Raw genomic sequence first — 9,354 nt, forward strand, 5'->3', positions numbered from 1 at the left:
TATAGGGTGTAGAGTTAAGAATTCAGGTAGAATAAATACAAGGTCCATCTTTAGGTTCATGTGTTGAATAGTGGGCTGATATATGTTGCAGGATGGGTTTGGAGAGAGATTTTTTTGTGGTTATATCTGAAAGGATTTGTAATTTAGGGCTGATTTTGGACCTGCCTGGTAGTTGCAGCTGCATCCCTTTTGGTTTGCTATTTAAGGTAGCAGAGAAGGATAAACAAAGTCAACAACATGTAAAGTGTATGAAGGCCCAGACAAGTACTAGTTGAAAGGGCTTTAATCTTTGCATTGTTGGACAGCAGGGAATACAATAAAAACAAGAAGCCAATATATATTAAACAATACATTAAAAATTTTAAAAATAAAGTTGCTTGGTTTCTTGCTGAAATAATTTTTAGGTCTGGGGCATCAGTGGAAAAATATTTGGTTTTTAACTTAAAATTCTTGAACACAAACACAGTGGCTAATAAAGTTAATGTTGTCCATGATTTTAAAATAGTGTGGTCTCTGGCTTAAAATAGTGTGTCACACCCAGCCTGTACCAAAAAGTCAAAGAAACAGTGGCCAGTCCATCCTTCCAATGATCAACCTGCATTAAAACTCCAACTCCAGAATGTGTTTATATGCAAGCTGGGGGTTTCCTCTAGTTCTATAAAGTGATTTTAGATCTGTGGATAAAAAGCTCCTTTGTTATTACTAGGCCATGTGATAATCCATAGGAAACAAATGGTTCTTTGTGATGTTGTGCCACTTTGAAAAATAATGTAAGCCTACATAAAAACCCTAGGTGGCAATGATTATTTTTCTAGCAGAGTACATTGCAATGGAAGAGGAACTGAAAAACTGTCCTGAGTGGTTGCTTATGAAACAAAAGTAGGACATGCATTCATATGATAAAGGAGAATAGTGCATGATTCCCATAGGATATATAGCTAATCACGTTTACAAGAATTAGCCTGAAAGTCTCCTTCACTCTGCACCACTTATGAATTATTCAATTAATCCTCGATGGGGAGATAAATGTTGTATGTGTAGCCCGGGTATACCTGGGGGGTGTGCCCTGTCCTCCGATGACAGTGGTGGTGGTCAGGCAGGGTGCTGAGGAAGGGGTCATCTACTACAGCAGCTTCCTCTCCTCTCGATAGAGCTAGGCCAAACCGAAATACTTAACTATCTACAATTTATTACAAGAATAAACACAGATGCTTAATATAAAACATAGAATATTTACAAGGCTTAACATATAATACTATATATAATATTCCATAATTCACATATAATACCAAATATGAACCAAATAACTTACAACCTATACAACACAATTAACAAATAGGAATATTATTCTATATAACCCAAGTAACTTAACCATAATATTTCTTTAAACCTTCACAAATAACAATACCAATATACACATTGAGACATTAAAACACATAAATGATATAACCCCCTTTAAAGAATACCCCTAGCTATATAGTCCTTAACATGACAACCTCAAAATAGAGAGTGCACTCAGCAACTCCCCGAGGTTTTCCTTGAAGCTCCTCCCCTTTAGGGCCCTGGGATGTGGACATGCCCCTCCCGCAATGGAGGGTGTAGGCGGCAGACCCTCATCACCCATGTCAGCCTCCCCTGTGGGGCCCACTCCCCTAGTAACTCACACTTCCTCTCTGGAGAAGTCAAGGCTCGTCCCCTGGTGGCTGATCCCACAAAAGCCTCTGCCCAGCAGCCTGGCACCCTGCACTTGGCACCCAGGGCTCTCTCTCTCTCGCAGGAGCCAAGCCCTTGCAGGCTCCAACTCCCTGGTCTCACACCAGGGCTTCTTCCTTTTCCCAGGCCCTGCTCTTGGGCACTGGGGTTCTTTTAGTTAGAAGTGGAGCTGCACTATGGGGCTCTGGTCACTTGGCATAGGGCTGGGGCTAACGTGAGCAGCTGTGAGCTACTTCCAAGGCAGTTCTCCATGCACTGACCTGCACACCAGGTGAGGCTGGAGCAAGCATGAATGGCTCCACCTCGAAGTTCTCTGGACCTGGCTGGTGCAGTTCCGATTCAGGTCCAGCTGCTCCTTGCCCACTTCCTTTGGAAAAGGGCGAGGCATTGCTTCCTCTGTGCTGCCTACGGATGGTGGGCCAATCAAACAGCAGACCCTCGATCCTGGGACTCAACCCAAGCTTTGAAAAGGTAAGTCTGCTACATATGCTATAGGATGTCATGCTATAGCGTTTATTAGTTTAATTCAGCTTTTGATAGCCTTTGGGTTTGCCTCCAAAATATAAAGTAAAATTGTATTGGTGCCTGTGTTTTACTTTTTATTAGTGTAAATTTACAAATTTTACCTTCATCTATCTTTCTATTCAACATGTCTTCTGACCAGTATTAATTAAAGAATGTTTGTTGTTTTTACAATCTATTGTAGGCGTGCTGTCTCTGCTGCATGCTGACAATGCCCACAATCCACCAGATGAATACAACTTCTCTGAATTATTTTCATGCACTGGAACTCAATGTGAGCTAGTGTTTCCATATAGTTTAATGTTTTGTGCTTGATCTGGGTCCTGTTTTGACTGTGATGGAGAATTCAAACTGGCAGATGTTTAATAGAATGATAAAATCAATGATGTCTTTGATGAACTGTGTGGAAGGGAGGATTTGCTCAAGCCTTACTCTGAAAAAGGTTGGTTGATTTTAAAGATGTGTCAGTCTTCCGTAAATTAAACTTCCTTGCAATGGAGAGTGCTGCTACACCACATTTGTTTTTATAGCTGCAGTACTTTGAGTAGTCTCATAAATTTCAGCAGCAGCAGATGATGATAAAAATAATGCCTAGCTCTTACAGATATACTTATACATTGAATAAAAGTGATAATATATAATATTAATTGGTTTCTTGATAAGCAGGATTAATATAACATATATATTCATAGGTTTTTTTAATCAAGAAAAAGGAAACACAGTACCATTATTGCTATTGTACTGATTGGAAAACTAAGGTATGGAGCAGTTAAGTTACTTGCCCAATCTCAGCTAGTGGACAAGTTTTAGATATGAGAAATAGAGCTGACTCTACTGCTGATGCAGTGCACCATTCTTTAGGTCACACTGTTTGCTGAGGCCTCTGTCTCAAGGAGGTGGGGCGTAGCTTGAGTTGTGAGTTTTGCCTGTGAATCAATGCTTCGTTGCTTTCTTTTTGTATTGGAACATTGGTAGCTGTAATTCTGAACACTGTTCTTTGTTCTAGTTGCTTGTTGGCAGGAAGCTGTTAAATTTTGATAAATTTTGTTTTTATTGAGGTAACTGCAAACAGATGGCCATACAATAAGTGCAGGTCTTTATAAATAAATTCTGAGTCCCTCTTGTTTCCTGATTATGGTTTTTCTCCTTATGCTGTAGATTGTTTGCAATACTGACCAGCAATTTGTCCTGTCTTTGCTTTTTAACACTGCTGAATGTGACCATTTTGCATGTGGCTTCTGGGCAGTGGCCTAACAGCAGCTACTGTTATGGGGCAGCTGTCACACACGGGGACATCAATGACTTCTGGGTGCTGGGTACCTTTGGTACCACTGGTGCAATTGTGCAGCTGTGACAGCAGCAATTCCCCACCGCCTCTGGGCAAGATTTCCCCTACTGTCTCCCAACATCCTGAATAGTTAACCACTGCTTCTGGAGTGCTCTACGTCTTTAGTCTGACTCATGAGGTTGTTGCCTGTGGCCAGCACCAGATCCAACAAGGCGTCTCCCCTGGTGGGGCTGTGCACCACCTGAGTTAGATGGAGGTCCTGTATCTCGGCTAGGAACCTACGTGAGCGGTCTGACCTGGCTGACTGCTCTTCCCAGCAGATGTCTGGAAAGTTCAGGTCACCCATGATGATCTCGTCTTTTGACCTAACTACCTCGGTGAGCTGACTTAAGAATTCCTGGTCTAGCTCTTCTCCTTGGTTGGGTGGCCTGTAGTAGACCCCCACCGTTAAGTCCCTTTCCCCTCGACTTCCTTGTATTCTAACCCAGAGCACTTCAGTGTGCCCCTCCCCTGACCCCATTGAGGATGTGTATTTCTCCTTGACATAGAGCGCCACACCCCCCCCTTTCCTCCCTGTCCTATCCCTCCTGTACAGGCTATAGCCCTTGATATTCATCCCCCAGTCATGTGTTGGGTCCCACCACGTTTCGGTGAGCCCCACTATGTCTGGGTTGGTGTCAGCTAGCAGGAGGGCAAGTTCCTCCTGCTTGTTCCCCATACTACGAGCATTTGTGTAGAGGCATTTGAGGCCTCCTGAAGATGCATGCACTGGCCCTCTAATCTCAGTACTACCCAGGCCCCTGTTGCTTACCTGGGTATTTGTTCTTCTCGTCGTTGGTCTAGGCTGGGCTGTTCTTGTGGGTGACGCTTGGTTTAGTGGTCCAAGGCTTCCTCTGCCCTCATCTTCCCCTTCCCCTGATGAGCCTAGTTTAAAGCCTGCTGGAGGAGATCAGCCAACCTAGAAGAGAACACATGCTTACCTTTGGGGGAAAGGTGAAGCCCATCCCACCCGAGCATGTCTCTCGTCCTGATGTGTGGGTCATTGTCTAGGAAGCTGAAGCCCATCTTGGGACACCATTCCCAAAGCCACAAGTTGACCTCTCTGATGCAGGTCTTGTGTCGTCTTCCACATCCACTCACTGGTAGGACAGAAGAGAATACCACCTGTGCCCCTATCTCCTTCAGCATGCCCCCCAGAGCGTGGTAGTCCGTCATCAGGTGATCAGGACTTCTTTTGGTTGCATCATTAGTGCCCACATGGATTAGGACCATGGGGTAGTAATCGGTGGGCCGGATCATGGCCTGGATCATCCCTGTCACATCCTGAATCTTTGTTCTGGGCAGGCAGTAGACCTCACATGTCAAGGGGTCCTGGCGACAGATGGGACCCTCTGTACCTCTCAGGATGGAGTCACCTATGATGATCATTCTACGTTTTCTTGTTTTGGAAGCAAGCACTTCTTGTACTTTGCATGTGATTTTTATCTGTGTTCTCATACTAATTCTTTTTTTAGGGGTCCTTAATTTGTGTTTCCAATTATTTGACAAGGAATGTTTTTGTTCTGTATTTTGATTTAAATGCTGTTTGTTTTGTTTAAATGGCTAATCTTATTTATGATGTTGGTTTGTTCAGGCAGTGAGGTAGATAGACAATAGCCCTAGATCAGTGCCATTTTTTAGACTTAGGGCACTCCTCCATAACTTTTGTGAATTGAGTGGCGCACAGTTCAAAAATGAATTTATTTCAGTGCTTACCTCCTTGCAAGAGGGGCTAGGAAATTTGGACAGGGGAGCAGCTTGGTATAGTGATCCTGAACCAGCCCTTATCTGCTTAGCTCATCACACTTCCTGTGGCACCCTTCAAAGGATCTTGCAGCACTCAAGGGCACCCTGGCACCTTGGCTGAGAATCACTGCACTAGATACATTTTTTTATAGGCTTTACCTTCATGAGCAGAGATCTAGGTTTTCTGTTTTCCAGAACTAGCTGACCTGAAACAAGTGGTTGTAAGATAAGAATAAGAGTCCACTAATTGAGAAAGCAGTAGTATTTATTTACAGCTGTTTACCTATGTTTAACTCTGTTCTTTTTAAATCAATCATATAGACTAAAGGAGCCAATGAGAAAAAAGTGATAGAAAGTGCAAATTCAGAGAAAATCTTGAGGATTCACGATGGATCAGTGAGACATGTCTTTGTGGTAGCAGTCATTTTATCTTTGTGTGTCTTCATGCAAATCAGTGGTTTAAACCCCCATTTAACTAGTAACCCCAGTTTAACTAGTGACACAAGATCCAGTGGTTTTTTGTGGCTTGGTTCCAGTTGTGGTTCAGTATGACAGGGCAAATGATGATTCGGTTCTGGTTCATGTTCAAGTCAAAACACCAGTTCAAACCAATTTTTAGGTTCTGGTTCAATTCCATTTCAACTTCCAGTTAGAGCAGGGGACAGTAGAACAAACACCCAGGGAAGCTGTGAACTCTGCAGCACTGGAGGTATTCAAGAAGAGGTTGGTCAGCTACCTGTCAGGGATGTGCCAGTGCTCCTGCTGAGACTCAACCCCAGAATGTCCTGGCTTCAGGGCCAGGGTCAGGATCAGACTGATGCTCCATTAGGGTCAGGAATAAATTTCTCCTTGGTCAGATTGGTACAGACTGGGGGGGTGGGGGAAGGGGTGTTGCCTTCTTCTGCAGCAGGGGCATGGCCTCTGCCTGGGCTCTTCCAGCAGCTGCTTAGAGGCTGCACCAGGGTGAGCCCCGCAGGCAGTGCCAGCTGGCACCCAGCAGCCTGGCAGTCCTGTATTGTCCCCAGGTCCCTTCCCCCTGTCATGACCCAAAGGCATGATTTTGTGTGTGCTTCGGCACCAGAATTATCCCCGCCAAGTTGCAGCTTCATTTCACGGGAGAGTTTCCTATTGCAGAGGAGAACCCCAGTGCAGGGACGAGTTTCCTGCCTATTTGCAGCTTCTTTTGCAGAGTGCATTGCTCAAATTGCAAGAGGAATGCACGGTGCAAAAGAGTTCCCGCCACCAGTATGCAAATTCGTTCCCCGCTATTGGCTAGTTCTAAATTATTCCCACGTGGTGGCTAACGATTGGCCTGTTAGCCATATAAGAGGCTTGAGCGGGTTCCGCCCAAGCCGAAGAGGACTCCACATCCATCTCGTGGGGACTCTGGATACATGGCAGGGTAATAGAAACCCTGTGTGAGATTCAGAGGAGCTTGGTGACCTGATCCATCGCCCACCTCTTCCTGTCTTCAAGCGCAAATTTTATAAGACGTATCTCCGATTCCGATTTTGGTGGCGCGTTCACCCAGAGCATCCGGAGCTCTGTTCTGTGGAGCCTAGCAAACTCCACGCGACCGTCTGTGTTGTCTGTGTCTGTAACCGCAACTCAAGCTAGTTTTCCAGCCTACACCACTACCATCTCTGGTGTAAGTAAACAATCTTTAAATCTACCATTAAGCGTCTGTGCCTAATTCCAGCTCATCGCCCTCCCTCTCCAATCCAGCGTGCCCGGGCTGCTGGCCACAGCCCGCATGCAGCACGGAAAAGGGCTCGGGTTGCTCCCGGCCCGCACACCCCCATGTTCCAAGGCTCTAGTAGGGCTTGCCACAATTTACTCCAGGATGGGCGGGGGCTGTGGGTCAGGAGTGAGGGGCACTTGCAGGGCTGGGGGGGCATTGCTTGGGAGTGAGGGGTACCAGCATATCACAGCTGCTCAGCACCAAAAAGCAGTGTGCGGGGGAACAGCCTCAGCTGGACCTGTAACCTGGTGAGCAAAGGGAGAATGGGGAGCTCTGATTTTCCATGATAAAAAAACCAAAATCAAATGCCAAAATATATAAGTATTAGGGTTGTGTGAAGCTTCGGTCCCTGATTCAATTTGGCAGAGATTTGGCCCAATTTGGTGGCCAAATCTCCGAATCCAAATTGAATAAGAAGACCCTTTAATCTCTCTGAATGAAATCAGAACCGTCTGAATCGATCCGGAGAGATTTGGAAAGATTCGGACATAGACACAGCTTTAAATGTTTTCTATACATACCTCAAGGTAGCAGGCAGCTCATGAATGCTGAGATGCTGGGGTGGATGGAAGGTCCCACAGGAGCACAGGGGGCTCCCCAGCATGCTCAGCAGACCTGGAAGTGGCCCAGAAGCACTTTCAGTCCACTTCCAGGTCTGCCAAGGAGTGAGCAGGGGGACCCCTGCGCCCCCCCAGCTTGGTGACTGGTGCCTCTTCGATCTGGGGGGACACCCGGAGTCCCTCCATGGCTGATCGCTGAGCTGGGGGGCGAGTGCGGGGGGGGGCCCAGCGCGCTCCCCGGTGGACCTGGAAGTGGACCGGAACTACTTCCAGTCCACTTCCAGGTTCGCCGCTGAGCACGCAGGGGGCCCCCCCATGCTCCTGTGGGATGCTCCATCCACCACACCATCGCAGCGTTCACAAGTCGTGCCTGGTACCTTGAGGTATGTAGAAAAAACATTTAAATCTGTGTCTATGGCCAAATCGCTAATTCCCCGAATCAGCATAGATTCAGATTTGGCTGAATTGAACTGGGGACAGTGATCCAAATCAATAAATTGAATCACTGTCCCCGATTCAGGCCGAATCTGAATCCGAATCAAGTATGGCCTGTTTCTCACATCCCTAATAAATATTTAGAATTTATTTTATTAGAGTGATTGAGGCCCTGGTAGGCTTCCAAACTGCTTTAAAATTGTAAATATAACAATAAAACATTACATTCAACTGATACCTATATATATAGTGGTGTTTCATTTTTAATTGCAGAAAAATACAGAGTTTGGGGTTTTGAATCAGAGAATTTTGGATTTTTTTAAATAGAGAAAACCAGGATCCCTGTATCTGGCCCCAGGGCCTGACTCCACTAATGTGGGAAAAGGGGATGAGCAGGATCCTTATCACTTATCTGTAGACAGCCTCTATCTACTGCTAGATAACTATGTACCACTTCCTCCTGCAGTCACTCATACTTTTTACAGGCATGGCATCTTGGCTGCTAGCCTTGGAGAAGGCAACTGAGCGGCCACAGAATATATATGTGCTACTGTTGGGGCCTCTGTCATCTCAGGATTGTAGTGATGCTCTACATGTGGAATATCTGGGCAGGTCACAAAGGTCTGGCTTGGTGCCACTGACAGCTTGAATGCTAGGGTCAGATTTTTGCCCACTGACAACCAACCATCCCTGAGTTTCAACAGGCCCCTTTCTGGGGGCAAGACAATTTTTTAGCAGCATCTTTCATTCCCTACGCCTATGTAATGAGTCATTGCCCTTTCGTACAAAAATATCAGGATTGTTTGATCTGACAAGATGACACTGTCTTGGAGAAACTGGCTGAACAGGCAGAAAAAATCCCTGTCAAGTTTGTTTTTCTGATGGCGCCACACAACAAACACAAATGTGACTAATTAAACTGGTTGTGTTTGGGTAAGCTTTGAATAGTAAGTTACTCAATCTGATAGTTCTTTTACACCTAAAACTTCTTTTAAGTATAATTTAAGTTTAATTTAATATTTTACTGACAATTGACCTGAGCTTAAAGGGGAAACAATACAGTGCACTCATCTACATGTGATGCTACATTACCATAGCAACACATTATGGCAACATAGCATTAATGGGCAAAAACCAAGATGCCGCAGCTACATTGCTGTAGCAACATGCTCTCTCAGTATAGTGCATTGCTACAGCGATGTAGCAGCTAAAAGTAACTGCACGCTGCATGCACAGTGCAGTATGGACTGTTACTGCGCCATCATTTAGGGTGCCTGTGTGAATAGGCACCATTTTTCTGAGGTGCTGGA

This window comes from Alligator sinensis, unplaced genomic scaffold (genome assembly GCF_000455745.1).
Source record: "Alligator sinensis unplaced genomic scaffold, ASM45574v1 scaffold58_2, whole genome shotgun sequence".
NCBI lineage: Eukaryota > Metazoa > Chordata > Crocodylia > Alligatoridae > Alligator > Alligator sinensis.